The sequence below is a fragment of the Diadema antillarum genome, unplaced genomic scaffold (assembly GCF_040938485.1).
Source record: "Diadema antillarum isolate AM-2024a unplaced genomic scaffold, OU_Dant_1.0 seq00000177_RagTag, whole genome shotgun sequence".
NCBI classification, from domain to species: Eukaryota; Metazoa; Echinodermata; class Echinoidea; order Diadematoida; family Diadematidae; genus Diadema; species Diadema antillarum.
The window spans coordinates 838,570-859,337 of record NW_027271244.1 but is presented as its reverse complement, the minus strand read 5'-3'; positions in this window follow the sequence as shown (position 1 = coordinate 859,337).

Genomic DNA, 20,768 nt, shown 5'->3' with positions numbered 1-20,768 from the left:
TATCTACCTGATAATTTCTGCACCTCTCTATACAAGGTAGGAACTGTACGACTCTTGTTCATGTGAAAATATACGTACAATGGTCAAAGAAAATTAATGAATTTTTGCGTCGAATTTGTTTGTTTGTTTGTTTTTATTGCAACTGGTTAACAAATACTGGATAAAACGACTGTTATCAGGAGATCATTAGTTCCGAGTTCGGCCCAAGTATGTAATGCGCATGATTTTTAATCATCATGGCTTATACTGAAACACTGAATAGTCGGTTCTTATTTACGTCGATAAAGGGCAATTTGTCAGTGAGTTGCGATACAAAGAAAAATAGTTTTTCACTTGTCTTGCTGAATTTACTTGATCCGCATAATGTGAAGGACACTGCCTTTAACCTTGACATCATATACTGTACTGCAAAGGCATGACGCATTCGTTTTTTTCAATATCGACTTGATGAACTTACAAATACATGCAATGTACAGTAATGTATCACACAAAATAAATAAATTAAACGAGAACTTACCTGTTTGAAGTTTGATTTTTATTATTTGAGTAATAGGAGTGTGAGTTAATATGAGATCCCACTCGTACGCATGCGCAGTCAATATTCGTCGCCCAGGCAAATCTCCACCTAAGCAATCGGACTGTCTTCCGACGTCTAATACATAATGTCAACTTAGGTGAGAGAACTGAACCAAAGACCCAACTGGGTCAAGTGAGATTTGCCTGATCCATGAGGAAATGCGACCACTGTCACAATCCCACAATCTGGAAATACACTGTAAATTGACGGAGTAAGAACATTACCTTGAAGTTTGAATTGAGGGTGGGAGTGGAGGGCATATTAACTCACACTCCTATTACTCAAATAATAAAAATCAAACTTCAAACAGGTAAGTTCTCGTTTAATTTATTTATTATTTTTCGTAATCTCCGTTGTTCATTAATATGAGATTTTGAAGCAAGTGGTCGCATTTCTGCAAAAACCAAGCAATGTATGGTGATAAGAATGACATAGTAGCTCACCAATAATACTCTTTCTCTTCAATGATTATCCAGTACCGCCATGGAGAACCTACATGTAGGTCCTGCCCTGATCGACGGCTTATCATAGAACCTGTTGAAGGTTTCCTCATTAGACCATCCGGCCTGTTTCAGAATGTCCGCTATGGGCACATCTGCTGTCTTTGCAGTAGAGACTGCTGCAGCCCTTGTAGAATGCGGTTTGAAAATTCTAGTGTCGATACCCGCCGCACTCATTGTCTCCTTTATCCAACTGGAGATGGTTTGCTTACTGGCTCGTTTGTGAGGTTTCCTATGACATATGAACAGGTGCCTTTCCGTATCCCTCATCACTTTTGTACGCTCAATGTACTTTTTCAGGTAGCGTACCACACAGAGTCTCTTCTCTGAAGGATACTCTTCAATTGTAGTCGTACTCCCTACTCTGTCGGAGGTCTTGTTCTGTTTTACCAAGTCACTGACATGAATCTCTACGCTATTATCCTTCCAAACCATGCCATCAATATGAATGTAGAACATAGTCTGTGCCCTTTGTGCCGAAGTGAGTGCGAGTAACATACACAGCTTATGAGTAAGTTCACACAAAGATAGCTTACTGGCTGGTGACATTTTGCGGAGATGATCTAACACGATTTTAACGTCCCAGATATGGTTGTACCGTGGCAGCGGAGTTCGTAAATGAAATACACCTTTCATGAATCTTGTCACCAAAGGATGTGTACTAATTGTACAGTTGCTGTTCTCCAACAGCACCACCGAGGCCAAAGCACTTCTGGCACAGTTAATAGCACTGTAACTCAACTTATGTACATGAAACAGATAACTCAAAAATTCTATAACACTTTCTACAGCAGTGCAGTGACTGTTCAAAGTTTCCTGTCTGCAATACTCTTGCCATTTCTTAATGTAAGTTCCATATTGTGTGCGTGTAGACAGTCTCCAAGATGCACACAACACGTCCACAGTCCTGTCCTGTAGTCCCTTTATCTCGAACTGTGAACGCCAATCCTGCAACAAAGAAGATCGAGTTTAGTGCAGAGTGGGTGGGTAGCCTTAGATACTGGTTGTGTCAGCAAGGATTTGCTTCTTTTCAAGATCAAAGGTTCTTCACTCATCATACTTGTCAAGAGAGGGAACCAGGCCTGTGTAGGCCAATTTGGTACCACAAGCAGGCCATGTGCATTGTCTTCTTGTATTTTCTGTAGGCATTTTGCTACCAAACAGAAAGGAGGGAAGGCATAAAAGAGTGCAAATTTTCCCCAGTCTAGTGTGAATGCATCAACTGACTCTGCATTGGGATCTGGCAACCATGAAATGTACCTAGGTAGCTGAGCATTTAGTCTGGATTCAAACAAATCAATTACTGGTGTACCATACTTAGCCACAATCTTCTCAAAGCTATTCTTATCTAGCATCCACTCTGTTCTGTCATTAAAGTGTCTAGACATGAAGTCTGCCTCGTTGTTCTGGCACCCAGGTAAGTGAGCTGCTGACAGCCATATATTGCGTTCTATACACCAATGCCAGATGTCTAACACTACCTGATTGCACGTTTCTGATTTCAGCCCTCCCATGTTATTAAGGTAGGCAACAGCCGTAGTGTTATCAATCCTCAATAGGACATGTACATTTCTCTTATCTGCACAGAAGGATTTCAGAGCCAGTCCAGCTGCCAGTGTTTCTAGGTAATTAATACCCGATGTTTGAGCTGAATGTACTTCCTCTGTGGTCCACCTGCCACCTGTGTGAGAGGTTAAGTCTGTAGCACCCCATCCCTCTGCACTGGCATCTGTACGTAGCTCCAAATTGACCTTTTGTCTGACAACATGATTAAATGACTCATGAATATGTTCTTTCCACCATATCAATTCATGTCGTGCCTCCATGGAAAGAGTCATGGGCCTATCAAAATGACCACAAGCTGCCTTAAGGGCCTGTACCTTGTCTCTCTCTAGATATCTGTAATGCAGTGGGCCATACTGTACTGCAGGGAACGTGGCAACTATTTTCCCTATGACCCTAGCAACCTTTCGAATGGATGGGGTGGCAAGGGATAAGAGGGAGGTGCAAACCTCATAAATGTCATCTTGTTTTTCCCTTGGCAAAGTAATGTGCATTGACCTAGTATTCAAATGAAACCCAAGGAACTCTAGGTCTAGGCCTGGGCTAAGTACTGACTTTTCAGGATGAATTAAGAACCCCAGCTCTGTTAGAAGCTTAGTGGTAGCTGAAACAGCCCTTTGGGTAGCATCCTTAGATCTCCCAATTATCAAAGTGTCATCAAGATAACCCATAACTACATGTCCTTCTGTTCTAAGCTGGGCAAACACTGGCTTCAGCATTTTTGTAAACAGTCTGGGAGCCGAGCTGAGACCATTAGGTAAGGCCTTGTATTGGTACAGTTTACTTTGCCAATAGAAACGCAAATACTTTCTCGATGATGGATGGACGGGAACTGAATAGTATGCATCTTGTAAATCAATAGATGCAATGTAGCAATTTGGGCTGAGCAGTGACAAGGCTGTATGTATGTTGTCCATTTTGAAATGCTGATAAAGGATGCCTGTATTAAGATCAGAAAGATCAAGGATAACTCGTAAGGAACCATTCTTTTTGGGTCTCGTGAAAATATTGGAGATGAATTCTCCATTCTCATGTTCGCAAAGTTCAATCACATTTTTAGCTAAGAGGCGAGAAATCTCTTCCTCTATTTGACTCTTAAGCTCTGAACTGCGAGATAAAGTATACAACTCTTTCCCTCTTACAGTAGGGAATTCATTAGGATCAAATTCGAGTTTGTATCCTTTGACAGCATTCAAAATGTATGGATCTGAAGTCAGGCTTCTCCATTTGTCATAGAAATTTTTCAGTCGTCCACCCACCATTGAACAAGCAAGATTTATGAGAGGGCATGTACTCACCTCTGCAGAGGATGAGGAGACTGTTGGTTTAACATGCTCAGTTACTTGCGGGCCCCCGCAAACCCCCGGTATTGAGGGCTCTGTCGGCCGCTGCCCTTGTTGGGTCTGGTCATCGGGGTGGCAGTGTGTGGCTTCCACGAACGCTGGCCTAAAAAAGGCCGCTGTACCGACCCAGCCTGTACGGTTGGCGTGGTCCACCCCGCTGATCTCATTCTACGGTAATTAGCTTCCGTCTGTCGGCGGTAAGGGTGATAATGAGACTGTGACTGCGAATATGGACGCTGACGGGAGTTACCTGTTGAGAAAGGTTTTGAGCCTTTCACAACACCGGCTGCTGCTCTTTGTTCTTCCTGGATGTCTTTGACTTTCTTTCCTAAGTCATCACCAAACAGCTGTTTGGTCACAGGGTTCTGAGGCTTGCACAAGTGTGCAAATTTTGCATTCAAGCCAGGTTTAATGAGGTCCTTCCTCAAGGCGTTCAGCTCAAAATTAGAGCTACACAGGAGTCCGAGAGCGTCCTGCTGTTTTTCTGACAGCTCCGAAGCAGAAAGGGTCTGCGCAAAAGCAGTGATGCCTTTTACAAGAGCGCTCTGAATACGCTGTAGCTTCAGGTCCCTAGCCCGGGTAGTAGGGTTGAGATTCTCCCAAATTGTCAAGTTGACTTTGGGCACGTCAAGTAGTGGACAGTTTTCTGGGCTAGTGTACTTCTTACCAGTCTCCTCTAGGGCAGCCTGTTAAAGAGTGTGGCTGACAAGGTAGGATACCGACCCAGCAATATCCTCATCTAAGGGTTTCCCCACGCTGAGAGGCACTGCGAATTTTGCTGCGATAGCTGGGATGGCTACATTCTTGCCAGAGGCAGGAGTAGCATTACTATCTTCAGTGCTTGTTTCAGCACTGAAATCAGAAGTCTGTGAGTCAGACGCTGGTGTAAGTTTACAGCCAAAAGGCCCATCATCTTGATCGCAGTCATACTCATAGTCAGATAAAAGGAGATTATCATCCTCATCTCCGAGACTTCTCGTGTCATGACTACTACGAGTCTGTGGATGAGAAAGTGGCAAATGATCCACCAATTTTCCCAGCATCTCTTCCAGTTTATTCAGACGATGTTCAAAATTTGAGCCACCAACACTTGTGCTTGGTCCCGACTTCGAGGTCGTGGTCTGTGGAGGCTCTGCACGAATGCAGGCCTGACTGTCCTTCTTTGAAATAGGATCTGCACGAATGCAGTCCTGGACAGCCCGAGAATCTTTGGCTAATATCTCAGAGTCAATCATGATCGAGGGCTTCTTAATCAAAAGGTCTGAGACCTCAGAGGTAGCAGCCGACTTGGCGAACTTCCGTGCAATCACGGGAGGAGGAGAAGTAATCTTCGCCGGTGCTTTGCCTTTAGCTTTCCCCGTGCCTTTACCACCGCGGCTAGCCGAGCTCGCCGCTGCCGTCTTACACTTTCCCCCCGGATCGCTGCCGGGGGAGGGACCCGCTCGCGGTCCGCTGGCGATGCTGGTGGAACCCGCATCGCGAACCAGCTTCTCGTGCGGGAAATTCGGCTTCGTGGAAGAACCCGAATTCGCTTCCATCACTCTCCAAAAATGCTACCAAACGATCGGGGAGTTAAAATAACCTATTAAACCCCGAAAACTAGAACGCGAAAGATCGCAAAGTGAAAGAAAATCGGCGAAATTTAGAGCTCAAAATGGCGACTTGACCGCTAAGAAACACACGCTACGAATGAATTGACTGCGCATGCGTACGAGTGGGATCTCATATTAATGAACAACGGAGATTACGAAAAATAATAATGAATGTGTGTTGTCACCGAACGCGTCGTCCGTGAACGTTGAAGCTTCTTTGGGACGCTGTGGTGACGTGTTACTCACGTGATTGTAAGAGCGGCATAACGAAACAGCCTGCGCGAAGTCTCGATTATTTTTGTGTTAGTTATTGGTTTCTATTCGTGATTTATTTGCGTTGGTAACTGTGTTACTGATTCAATAAATGGAGAGACAAAATTTCCTTGACTACACGCATTATCAAAGTTACTTCTTTATTTATCAGATTATTTGTTGCGTGGTTGTGGTGTGTGTGTGTGTGTGTGTGTGTGTGTGTGTGTCAGGTGGTAGCGTAGTTCAATATGCCACGGGTCATAATTTGTCATCGCGATGCAAGTATATAATGTCATGATTAGAGAAACTTGGAAACAAAACGAAACGCTCAAGCATCGGCTGCGTTTATCAACTTTCCCGACTTTCGAAAGCCCTTTCCATAGCCCTTTCCATAGCCCTTTCTATAGCCCTTTCGAAAGCCCTTTCCATAGCCCTTTCGAAAGCCCTGTCCACTCCCTGTTCTATTAATTTGCCGCTTGTTTTCGTCGGCTGCGTTTATCAACTTTCCTCTGTTTAAACGGCTTTCGATAGCCCTTTCGATAGCCCTTTCGAAAGCCCTTTCCATAGCCCTTTCGAGAGCCCTTTCCAAAGCCCTGACTGCCTGTACTATTAATGTGCCGCTTGTTTTCTAAGGAGGGACGGCGAAAAGCAATTACCATCATAAAGACATATCTTCCTTTGAGAGTGACGAGTCATGATACAATGCCACATGAATCAATTGTCTTCCTATCTGTGAGGCAGCTCCAGTTTAGCACATACATGTACTTCAAATATTTCTGAGTGGCGGCGTGAGACATGGGATCAAAGGGAATGAGACTGTTGTTACTCTATTTCTCAAACCTTGTTGATGAAAGAAACACCTCCTTGTTCCAAGCATATGCGTGCATTACACACAGCTGTATGTATACACGTGTGTACACGTACTCGTGTGCACTTTACGTGGCGCGCGTCTTTTCAGAAACCGGAAACGCATGGTTGCGTAGCCGCAGTAGGGCGACCTTATGCCCCAGTCACATAATGCTCTGCGTCCGGCGTTACGTCCAAAAAAGGTCATTTTTTTCTGCGGACTCCCGCGGATCCTTTGCAGTCACTAGAAAATTTATTCAAAACATACCGGGGGAAATGCGGGCGATACGGACAAATACGACCAGATGCGAATATTTGCGTCCACTTTCGGATATTCTTGCGAATTGGCACATAATAGTTCTGAACACTTGCGGAGATTTGCAGATATTTTCGGATAGTTACGGATAGTTACAGATTGTTATAAATAATTATGGACAGTATTGTTTTCTGTGACGATCCTTGCTAAGTCAGTGTATTACGACAGCATTGCAAGGTTATCACATATTGGACTGTCTTACATTGTACACTGGCTTGACTGGGGAAAACTGAAATTGTGAAAAAAATTCGTAATCCTTTAATTTGCTTTACAGTGATAAAAGATATATGAAATTTTGAATTTGAGGTTTAAATTTTATTTGTGCAACTCAAATATGAATAAACTTCATAAATGTAAAGAATACATAACATAATTATACCACAAATATAATACAATATAGATCGATAAGTTAAACATTAGAGTAAGAAAATTATTACTCAACAGTCATGGAATAGACAAACTGTGGTTACGTTGTTGTTGTGCAGCGATATTCATGACTTATTGGGTTATGTTAAGGAGATTTTTATAATAAAACAATGCCTATTAAATTTCCAGGGTAAAAAAGACATCAAGATTTCAAACACCCCTCCCACACCCAAGTACAATATATATACAAAAAATGTAATACACATTCCATGGAGCGTAAAGTGGGTAAGACTATAGAGAAAAAATCGAGTGCAAGAAAAAAACTTTAGCACAAAGGGTCAACCGATGTCATGAGTATATGGGTGCCACCTAAAATGACCATTTTGTGGGAGAAAAGTCATAATTTGACCATGCGGTTCTGCCTCTCCACTGCTCCGACTGTGTTGTAGCATTCCTTCAGGTTAATGCGCTGCAGCTTGGCAACACGAGCTGTGTGGCTTCCCACGAGTCTCTGTGTTTCCATGCCACTGGAAAACGGAAAACGTCGAAGGACGTAATCGTCCGCAGCATCCGTAACTGTCCGCAAATATCCGTAAGCGGACGAAAGTGTTGAGATACGTTAACTTGCGGTTACTTTCGGATACTTCCGGTGGACGTAAACGAACGCAAAAGGACGGGAGGTAAAATTTCTTGCGGATGGTCTGCGTCCAGGCTACGGATAGTTACGTTCAGTTACGGATAATTACGTTTGGTTGCGGTTACTTGCGTAAGTCTGCATCCGTAGAAACCCTCTGCGAAATTTTGAACATTTCAAAATTTCGCAGGCTTGGCGCCGTCATTGTGCGTTTCTTTACGGATGAGTTACGGACAGATACGTCTACATACGTCCCTGCGGATGCCTGCGTCCACGCTGCGTCCCTCTACTGTGTGACTGGGGCATAAATGCCCCAGTCACACAGTGCTTTACGATGGGTTACGTCCGCCGCGGATAAATACGGATGAGTGAACGCAGGGGGACGCAGAGTGGACGCAGGCATCCGCAGGGACGTATGTAGACGTAACTGTCCGTAACTCATCCGTAAAGAAACGCAATATGACGGCGCCAAGCCTGCGAAATTTTGAAATGTTCAAAATTTCGCAGAAGGATTCTATGGATGCAGACTTACGCAAGTAACCGTAACCAAACGTAATTATCCGTAACTGAACGTAAGTATCCGTAGCCTGGACGCAGACTATCCGCAAAATATTTTACCTCCCGTCCGTTTGCGTTCGTTTACGTCCACCGTAAGTATCCGAAAGTAACCGCAAGTTAACCTATCTCAACACTTTCGTCCGCTTACGGATAATTGCGGACAGTTACGGATGCTGCGGACGATTACGTCCTTCGAAGTTTTCCATTTTCCACTCGCATGGGAACACAGAGACTCGTGGGAAGCCACACAACTCGTGTTGCCAAGCTGCAGTGCATTTACCTGAAGGAATGCAACGACACAGTCGGAGCAGTGGAGAGGCAGAACCACGTAGTCAAATTATGAAATTTCTCCCTCAAATGGTCATTTTAGGTAGCATCAATATACTCATGACATTGGTTGACCCTTGGTACTGATTTTTTTTTTCTTGCACTCAATGAATGTATATTTTTCGAAAAGGCAATATTTTGGGTAGGGGATGGGGTGACAGCTGTTTAAGCCTACATTCATTTTTCTGGCCGGGAAAAGTGTGGGACAGCGATAACTATTATAAAATGAGAACGAATTTAGTTTTTTTCTATCGTCTTACCCACTTTACGATTTGTATTACATTTTGTCATATATATATATATATATATATATTGTACTTGGGTGTGGGAGGGGTGTTTCATTTAATTTAATTTCATTTATTTCATTCTTTCTTTCTTTTCAGCAAATATAACACGAAATGAATCAGAAGATATAACATAGGCATGTATTCGACTTTACATGATAGATAATAGTTAATAAATAAAAAATTATACATGCATACCGGCAAGATACAAAGTTATGTCTGGAGAAGATTTTAAAAAAAAGAAGAATTGAGAGGTTCACTGAAAAGCATGCTTGTAAATTGTGGACCACTCAAAGGATTCTTCATGTGAACATATTTGTGTATAAGGACAGGATAGAGCAAAACAGAAGAAACACACGACATTACATGACTTGACAGAAGGTTATACCATTGAAAGTAATAAAGGAAAGAAATTAAAGAAAGAAAAGGAAACATGAAATGAAAAGCCAACACGCTGAACATCGGGATCGAAAGAGGGAAATGAGGTGCTTCACAGCTCGAGCAGCACAGCAAAGTTTGTACAAATAAGATAATGTAAAAAAATACACAATGATGAATGACAAGAATGAGGAATTAAATGATTGACGATGAACCCTTAAAGGGATCGTACAGTTTTTGTTGAGACCTAATTTCAGGTTTCTAACATTTTTTGGTGAGATAATGAGAAACCTCTTATGAAATATGAAAGAGCATGTAATTCTATGAAGAATTAAGCGTTTATTTGATGAAAATTGGTTTTGAAATGGCTGAGATATCCAAAAAGAGCGATTCTAATAAAGTGTGGGACCCACACTTTCAATACGATTGCTTTGTTTTACTTTGTTTTTTGATGTTTCAGTCATTCCAAATGCGATTTTCATTAAATAAACTTTGAATTCCTCTTAAAATGGTATGTTCTGTACTATATCATAAGTGTTTTCTTGGTATCTCGCAAAAATTTAAAAGCCCAATTCTCATCTCCACCAATACTGTACCATCCCTTTAAGTTGTAGAGACCAGCTAAGTAATGAAAAGTATACTATCTTAGTATGAATTCAACAAAAAAAGTTTCAACTTAAGTTTAAACGAATTCATAGATAAAGAGTTTTTTTTTATATATCACAGCTTAAAGAATTCCAGAATCTAGGGCCAGTGTAAATAAATGTATTTTGCGCCAATAAGGTTCTCAATAGGGGTAAATGAAACTCATTAGATCGCCTGGTGGGATAATTATTTTAGAAAAATGATTTCTTGGAAACATTCAATTAAAAATACTGAAAAGTGCATTTGTTTTATAATTACACATAAACTGACCCAGCTGAAAGAAAAACAAATCTTTAATCTTTAAAATTTAATGGATCTGCATGGGAACGCGGTGAAACGCCAAAAAATATTACGAAGTGCCTTTTTTGTAATAACAATAGTTATTTATCTAATAAAGTTTGATGGGCACTACCCCATGCTAAAATTCCATAATTAAGATAAGGTAATATTAATGAAAAATACAACGTCAACAAAGAAGACAACGGGATATGAGATTTAAGTCTTTTAATGATACCAATATTACGCGGAATTATTTTACTAATATTCATAATATGAGGCTTTCGCTAAAGTTTATCGTCCACTGCAATACCGAGAAACTTATGTGAGATACACGTTCTAAATGAACGTCATCAAAAATAATATCTGTGCCTAAAACTTCTATAGACGTACTAACTAACATATACTTTGCTTTCTGAAGATTTAGTGATAATTTATTGGCTCTTATCCATTGAGTCACTTTTTTAAATTCAGAATTGACAGTATGGACAAAGGTAAATGGATTTTGGTGGGAGAAAAAGAAATATTTGAATCATCGGCAAGAAGTATAAAAGAAAGCAATATATGTTCGATGATCTGCAAAAGTTATTAATGTGAATGATGAAAAGTAAAGGTCCTGTTATAAGTTTTTGAAGTGTTTGAAAGTCTTGATGTCTTTTTTTCTTGAAATGTTATAAACATTGCTTTTAACATAACCCAATATGTCATGCATATCGCTGCACAATAACAGCGTAACCACATGTCTATTCCATGACTGTAAGTAATAATTTTCTTACTCTAATGTTTAACTTATCGATCTATATTGTATTATTATTGTGGTATAATTAGGTTATGTATTCTTTACATTTATGAAGTTTATTCATATTTGAGTTGCACAAATTAAATTCAAACCTCAAGTTCAAAATGTCATATATCTTTTATTACTATAAAGCAAATTAAAGGATTACGAACTTGTACGTAATTCAATTTCATTTTCCCCATAAACTTGTTGTCATAATACATTGACTTAGCAGGGATCGTCAAAGAAAACCATACTGTCCATAATTATTTATAACAATCTGTAACTATCCGTAACTATCCGAAAATATCCGCAACTCTCCGCAAGTGTTCAGAACTATTATGTCCCAATTCGCATGAATATCCGCAAGTGGACGCAAGTACTCGCATCTGGTCGTATTTGTCCGTATCGCCCGCATTTTTCCCCGTATGTTTTGAGCAAATTTTCTGGTGACGGCAAAGGATCCGCGGGAGTCCGCAGAAAAAATGACTTTGTTGGACGTAACGTCGGACGCAAAGCATTATGTGACTGGGGCTGGGCTTTCAAAACAGCTTTGCGTTTATCAACTTCGAAAGACTTTTACAAACAGGTTTCTGATAACCTGTTTAGGAAACCTGTTTGGATCGTCACAAATTTGGGGCTTTCGAAAAGGCTTTCCTAAAGGGCTTTCAAAACAGCTTTGCGTTTATCAACTCGTGAAAATTCCTTGAAAGCTGTTTGGATGACCTGTTTCTGCCGAGAAAGGAGAGTTGATAAACGCACCCTTTCGTAAAAGGCTTTCCTAAAGGGCTTTCAAAACAGCTTTGCGTTTATCAACTCGTAAAAATTCCTTGAAAGCTGTTTGGATAACCTGTTTCTGCCGAGAAAAGGAGTTGATAAACGCAGCCATATGATAAACATTACAGTACATGTATGTCTTGGAGCAGGTTTCCGTAAAACTGTAGGTTCTTCATTTTGCTCATTTCCATACTTCCGGTCTGGTAAAGATGCAAAAATCAGATCTGAAATCGATTAAGAACTGAAATTATATCTCGATTTCATCTTGTTTTGCTAGAAAACAGGAAAATCATGAAAGGATATCAGTATGTTTTGGGTTTTTTTTTTGGGGGGGGGGGTGGAGGGGGGGGGAAACGGGCACATTAAAACAAGACTAGTAATGAATAAACGTTTAGAGAGTTAGACAAATTGGCAACTCTGATGTAGATGTTGAACAGCTCTCCATTTATATTCGGTTTGCATACACACACACACACACACACACATATACACACACAAATAACCAGTTTTTCACACATCTCCGGAGGAAAAAAAAAAACAATTATTCAGACCTGCTTTTGGTATCTTTGATAAGTTATCTTTGGTATTCTTGGTATCTTTGATAAATTAGTTTTCCGTGTCTTTCTCAGCGGATGGATTTTGTTTGTGCCTATAGATATTTGAGAAAAATGAAATATGTGAATTTTTACATACAAAACGAATGAAGAGCTGCATGCTTAAATCCTAGATTACACAGAAATAGCAATGTGTCTTTTTTTTTGTTAATTTCAACAATTAATTGTGTGTGTGTGTGTGTGTGTGTCCGACGTTTTTTAGGAAATGATCTACTTTGAATTGTCTGTTTTCATATACAAAGCAACAATAATATCAGGACAGAATTTACCTGACAAATAATTTGTTGCAGCGTCTCATAATTTTTTCTTTCTCGCACCTGGCTTCACAAAAGGTAAATCTGTCAATCAAGAAAGAGAGTAGAGAAACTGAAAACTGTCGCAGCTACAGGAAATGACAACCTGCGTGTTCTTGAAAATCGGCGAATTACCATCACAAACAGGCTTACCACGTAAGCTCAAGGCAGGTCATTTGCCAATTAGGGTTGCGGAACGTACAGGTATGAAAGGGGAGGTACAGAGCGAAGGTTTAGATATCTGATTTTGTTGTTGTTGTTGTTCGTACATGACCTATTGTGAGGTGCGGGATGGTAGGAACGCTTCAAATCTCAGAACGAGCAGTTGCTCCTGGCGGCGTGTTATTTGGTGAGGTGCTGCTAATGGTTTGTGACCGTTTATATATAAGGCGGTTGCTTTCTCCCGTGCGCTCTCTCATTTCCAGCTTTGCGGCAAAGTATAGGCGATATAGTCTCAGGACTCGGTTTATCTTCCAAACAGTAAGTAAACGCAATGAACTGTACCTTCTCTGGAAATGCGTTGATTATTTTTCACCATTAATTTTATATGAAGCATATTGTAAGGTCTCTGACTTGGCTTTTTGTTTGTCTTATCATCCCCTTATCATTTATCATTTTCGTTTTGTTACCTTTGCTGTTCTTAAGCCTTCTGTTATTTTCTTAGCCACTGTGTTCATGAAGAAAGGACATTACAATAGGGGCTTGTATGTATGTAAGCTAATTCAAGTTAATCTTTTGATCATTATGCATTTCATAACGCCATACGGTTTGTTACAAACGACAATAAAATAACTTTGGGCAAGCAGATTTAACGACAAAAACAGTCGTTGTAAATTAATGAATTCGACATGTATTTGACTGGATTTGCCCACTGGGATTGAATTGGAAGATTTGTTTTTGAAGTAACAGCAGGAATGATCGGTTGGAATACTGCCTCCAGAACAGTCATAAGTGATTGTCGTTTGTACTCATATTTTATCATGGATAACATTTTGAGCCGCAGTGCGCATAGACCTATATCTGTCATTGTGTCATTAACATTTTTATGAGTGAAGGACCCCAGGGCCTGTCATTTTGAATTACACACTGCTCCATTAGTAGATAATCTAATTGTCAGTTTTGATTCCATCTGCTTTCGTATGATAATAATGTGGAAAGTATATGCGCTTAAGTCAAGTTTTGTAATTCTGACAGATTCCCTTTGAATTCATCTCGCACACTATTACTTTCTTTTAGCGATGTGCAGATGATTGCAAGCTGTTTATGATGCTGCACTTGTGCGAGCGGAATGACAATGCGTTATAATTAATGCATTAAAGGGATAGTAGTATTAGTTGACGAGAGGACTCAGCCCTTAACGTTTTGCAAGAAACTTCAGAAACCACTTTATGAAATGTCAGAGAGCATATACAATTCTAAAAGGAATTCAAAGTTCATTTGACGAAAATCGGTTTTGGAATGGCTAAAATATACTAAAACAAAGTAAAACTAAGCGTTTCAAAAAAAAGGTGTGTCCCACCTTATCGGATTGCTTGGTTTTTGGATATCTCAGTTATTTCAAATTATTCAAATTATTCCAATTTTCATCAAATAAACTTTGAATTCCACTTACAGTTATAATCATGCTCTTTCATATTTCATAAGAAGTTTCTCATGATCTAAAAGAACCATTATCAAACACGTTGGATACCTGTAGCTCCGTCTCAACCAAAACTTTACCATCCCTTTCAGTCTTTTTTCCCCCAGTGATGTCGTTTAGTTTTCTTGATAATATAAAGCATTTCATGCGAAAACTCGTATCGAAATAAATGAATTAATGAGAGCGTTTAAAATGAATTAAAGGAAAGGAATAGAAAATTAGCGCCCCACAATACAAGGAATCATTTTGCGATGAAAGTAGCAAGTACTCACTGTAGTTGGGTTTTGGCGCCCTAAAATCGGAAGCAGAGTCATTGCAATAGTTATACGAATGGCTTACGTGGAATGCAATTTCATTGTGCGTGACAAATGGGGGAAAACAACAACAACCACCACAACAACAATCAACAACAACAACAACAACAACAACAACCTGTAAATGGTAGTGAATGCGGAGGAAGTAACTTACATGGCCAGAACTCGCATATTTCTACCGGACGGAATCGTCAGCTGACACTCAAAGTTCTGATGTTTATGCCTACTATACACGCAGGGATAATTAATTAATTAGTTGATTGACTTCATGTCGTGTATATCGTCTTAACGGTTGTCTGTGAACTCGGCGATGTTCCAAAAAAAAAAGTTGAATTCACGCATGCAGTGTAGTCACGTTTTAGTGAGTTTCGATTACCAATGAGAGCGGATGATTTAAACGTTCCATGCAACACCGCAGGCAATTGTATTGTAGAGTGTTCAGTTTGCACAAATTGGAGCGGGGACTGATAAGTTTTTGTGTGGTTGTTTTTGTCAGACGCATACCCATAGTTTAACGAAGGCAAGGAGAACAACATGAATACAAGGCTTGATAAACGAATACTCATTTAAAGTTAAATTCTCGCTACTTGTTCCGCCAGAGTTAATGTTCATTATTTAATGATATGGCAACAACGAACTGAAGCAGAAGTTTAAGTCTAAACGAAGCAAAGTTCACATCATACAACAAATTATAATATCTGCAATTTCTGTATATCATAATCATATATATATATATATATATATATATATATATACTTATTATCATTATTATCATTATTTTGCCATTATATCATTGCTCTCATTGCAGTTGTCGTTGTTATGATTATTAGTATTGTTACTTGAGCAGGCTGAAGTGACGACTAAAAGTATAAAATGAAAAAAAAAATTGGAGGAGAATTTGTGTTTATCTCAACCTTACGTTTTCCGGCATCGATAAATACTTTGAGGTTATAGCAAACCGTACGTGTATTTTATGCCCTTGGTGGAATTCATATAAAAACAAACAAACGGACTGTAATTGATCGATTGTTTGTTTGTTTGCTTGCTTGCTTGCTTGCTTGCTTTCTTGACAATGAGTCAATGCTCTACTACTTAAACTCTCGAAATCAACAAAGGAAGTTGTGGGTGACTTTTCCCTGGGTAATAGTCAAATTTGTCTTTGCAGTTTTGTCTGGTTTTTTTCCTCTCTTTTTTCATGGCAAGAGAACAAAGTCCTACACTGATCTTGCCCTTTTCCAAAGCTAATTGTTTGATTTGATGCTCTGTCATTTAAGCTCCTCTTCGTCGAAATAGATATAACTTCTGTAATTATACGCATTTTTTTTTTTGGGGGGGGGGGGGGGGTAAAATAAACAATTTTTGGCACTCTTCAATTGAAATGGGATTGTTCAAATTAAACAAAATCAATAAATCAATGAATTGATATACAAATTAGGATTCCGTCGTTTCAGCAACGCTAATCACAGGCATGCCACAGCTTTGATGTTTTGTGGAAACTGGTGTGATATCTTATAAAGTCTTGTTAGAATATTGGCATATTTCTGGAAAATAGAAGAAAAAGGGGGAAATGCATTTCCATCGAAGTGCTAGGTCATTTTTCTGCATAGTATTTGGATTTCAGTGCATATTCGTCATAATGTTGTAATAATTTACACCATGCCGCAGACCATTAACTTGACTGTCGTATTTCCAACAAATAACAGAACAACGCATTTATGTCAATAGCAACGGACTACTAGTATACGAATCAGAAACCTATTCCTGAATATAATAGTTATATTGTAGCTTTTCACCGCCCCCTTATATAAATATTTCTTCACAATTCTTCTCTTAACTCATCATAGTATCTGCACATGGTATAGCAATCAAGTTCATTACCCGTACATCATCATATTTCTCCACAAGCATAGAAACAGGTTTCTCTTGTGGTGCATCGTGTGCATTTAGTTTGCTAGGGATACAATCAACAGTCTGTGAATTTTGTACTGCTAGTGCCTAAACTGTATACGCTGCAGAGCAACCGTTGAAGATGAACTGATCTTGGTTCATATTTTATGTTGCTCTATATAATTATCTGTGCCTGCATGATAAGAGTAAAAATTAGAACTCATTCAACGCTAGCATTTAATTCATTCTGATATCTTTCTAAACTTGCCAGTTGCCAAAATGGGAAATTTTCAGATTTCAAATTCGTCACAATAATCCAATAATTTATTTTGTCTCCCCGGACGACGAAGTATCGGGAGAATTCTATAAAGATTATTATAAAACCTTATTTCATGTTTTGATTAACAAACCTCCGGAAAACGAACCTTTGGAATAATCCCACGAATGTTCGGAGTAGCGAACTCTTTTTCGTTTTCGGTATTTGGAATATGGATTATGTGTTTTGGAATGACGAATCTTCGGATTAACGAACCTTCGGAATAACGGACATCATCCGGAACTACACTGCCGCTGCCGCCGGTAGATTCATATGGTTTCTGTTGATATTCTGGCGTTCCGAACTCTGCAGGCCGTTGAGTCACTTCTCTTCAAACTTTTATTGCAACATCTTTTGGCCGAGAGGGAGCAAGCAAAGACTTAAATATAGTCTTTTATCAGTTGTGCATAAAGTTTTACAACATCAAGGTATGTACAAAAGGTCACTCGCCCGGGTCACTCGATCTATTGTGGTTTATAAGCTGGCAGTTGGGAAATTTTCCAGCTTTTGAAATCTCAGAAAAAGAGCGTAATGCTGAAATGTGTACAGGATCATCAAAACAAGCAACTTGAATATAGCTGCATTCCAAAAGCGCATGAAGTTCACCCCCAATTCTCTCAGTTTTAATAGGTGTGCGATATCTTGCGTCATGAGTAATATTAAACTACCAAATCTCCCTGCTAATACCGGAAGGACATTACTTTTCAGGAGGATTTACAAGTATCTTTCAAGGGAAAAATAATTCTATAGTTAACTTAAAAACTTGATTTTTCAATTGAGAATACCAACCGGTTATCTTATTTTTGCTTAAAGGCATAATTTACCATTTGCAGATGAAACAAAAAACTCAGCTTCAGTGCTTTAAAATAGTTCTAAAATTTGAGTTAGGAGAAACAACCAATGCAAAAATTTGAATCAGTATAACATAAAAATACACAAAATGTGAACAATAGTTAAAATAAAATGTTTCGAGACTAAACCGTCTTCAGTTATGGTTTAGTGAGAAAAAACAGTGATATCTCCTTATGAAGGCTTTAGTGCCAAATGCTTACATGGTAGGATGCTCTGTGATACAACTGACCTACACATATGCATCAAGTGGCTTTTTGAAATGTGATATCTCGCACATAACAATAGAAACATATTACTCTAAGTTCTCTTGATTACAGCACAACCAAGAATAACTGTTTAAAGAATTTATCATCAGACTATAATGCACACTCATGTCTGCTGTGAAAGATGTTTTTGCAGGTGTCAGACTTGAAGTCAGAAAATTTCATGAGCAATGATTAATGATCAAAGCGCAGTCTCTTACCATCAGTCATTACAACAAGACATGAGTGTAATGCGCCATTTTTAGTCTGATGTAAATGGCTAGCCTGAATTTGAGTTGATGAAATACTAATAATTATCATGGTGGAAACAGGACAGTCGACCTTCTGCTTCTAGTATGATCTTACCGGAGTGAGGCGGACTTTCTCTGTCAAGAATTAAACATTTGTTAAATCACTGCTCCCAATAGCAAACAGTACCTTTAACATTAGCTTTAAACTAAAAAAAAAAAAGAATGGCGCAGGTCCGTAATAAACCATTAGAGCCAACATCAATGATGACTTTATAGCACTATACAGTCTCTCTGTTGGTAGTCATGGATGCGCTCCATCTGGAATGTTTAAGACTATAGATTGTAAGACCAATGCCACTTATTGCTTATTCGTAACATTTTGCCACAGATATTAACCATTCTGCATCTAATATGATTTATTATTGGTCAGTAGAAATTGACAATTAATAATGTACAGCCAAGAGCTTTCTTACGGAATTTCTGATGGAGCCTTTTTACAAAGAGCATTGAGAGTAATTCCATATCTCACAGCCATAGGCCAGAATCTGTACAGTTTAGACCATCAAATGGATCATTACAGTGGAATAGCTATAGGGAGAATAAGCCTCCTAAAATAAGCCTCCTAAGTCGCATGACAGCGACTTAGTGTAGGGATTTGTTCAGGGTTTTGTTTCGGATAAGTTAGGTTATAGGTCTTTTTGTCTTAGTTTCTTTGTTTCATCCATTTTCAATGTTTATCAGTCAATCGATCATATAATTTCTTGTATTACGTGTGGGGGGAATGCAGCCTACAAGCTCAGCTTTTTAGCATTCCTCCCCATTTCCAACATTTTCCTATACCTACAAGTTTTCTGTAAATTTATCCTTTACTTTGTATGATGAAATTTATGCACTGTATTCAATTTTTGTAATATGTTTATATGTTTTTGTTGGAAATCAAAAATAAATGAATGAAAAATGAATGAATGAATAAAATTTGGCTCATCAGGATGTACGTAGCTTTTATTGCTTTTTTTTTTTGCTTGCTTCTTGCCTTCGACTCGGTGAATTATACAATCCTCCTTCAAAACCTGTATGCAGTAATGTATGCAGTAAAAACATGTGCTTATGGTGATACTTCACGTCTTCTTTCAAAAATATTAGCTACAAAGGACAGCATTAATGAACATAAAAAAAAATCTTGGGCTCAGTTACGATCTGGGTGCAGCAAGGATCAACACTTGGCCCACTTTTAGTCGTGATGTAGGCCTAATGGTGAACGACTTCTCAATAATACTATTGGAAGTAAGGATGTATGTTATACCATGGGCGTAAATCCCGGGGGGGGGGGGGGGTGGAGGGGGATATATCCCCCCTAGAATGGAGGAGGGGGGGGGATGGCCCGTACAATCACCCCCTCCCCCTGAAATTTGAGAAAAAATGGAGGAAGCAGAAATGTGATTGTATCAATTTTGGCATATTGCATGACGTTCGTACGCCCGCCTTCAGACAGGTAACAGAGCTGAACAGTATTCTATATCTTGTAGGATAATGTATACATAATTTTCTCAAGCGCTCTCTCGCATCGCTCGCTCGCGAAGAAAGGTATGGTCCAGACGTTGACAACGTCAAATAGCATAGGCTTACGTGTAAACATGCTATGACGCGAGCAAATCGGGACCATCTGCAAATTATGTACGAACGAAAACAAACAAACAATAACAAAAAACTGTACCGCCATAATTGAACCCCCCCCCCCTCCATTTCCTGAATCATTCCTGAAACTATGATGACTCTGATACACTTATGGGCATACCCAGGGATGATCAGGGCCGTCGAATCTATCGGGGGGGGGGGGGGGGCAAAGGGGCATTTGCCCTGCCCCTACGGAAATGTTGGGGGCAGACAAATCATATTTTGTCCCCCAAGCAATTCCCGAGATGAGGACAAATCTCGAACTTTCTTCATGGAAGATTGTCCAACTACAACCAGACCTATGCACCGGATCGTTGAATCGCAATCATAGATTTGCAAAAGCTCCACTACTGGGTTCCTTTCGATAGATTTTGTACACTTTTGAGATTGACGTATTTCCTCAAATTTTATCAAAGAGTGTGCAGCAGATCTTTCACTTAAAGCTTCCTCATATGCAGACGCGTCGATGGAGGGGAGGGGGATGGTTCCCCTATGAAAGTATTGGGGACAAACATATTATTTAGCTCCTCCTCGTGCGGCAACTCCCGAGATGTGGAAATGTTTTTACTTTTTTGATAGAAAACTCTTTAAATATTCTATCCAAAGATGGCTGAATTTCAATTCTGAAAATACAAAATCTCTCTCGCGTAAGAGGGGGATAGGGCTAACCCCTT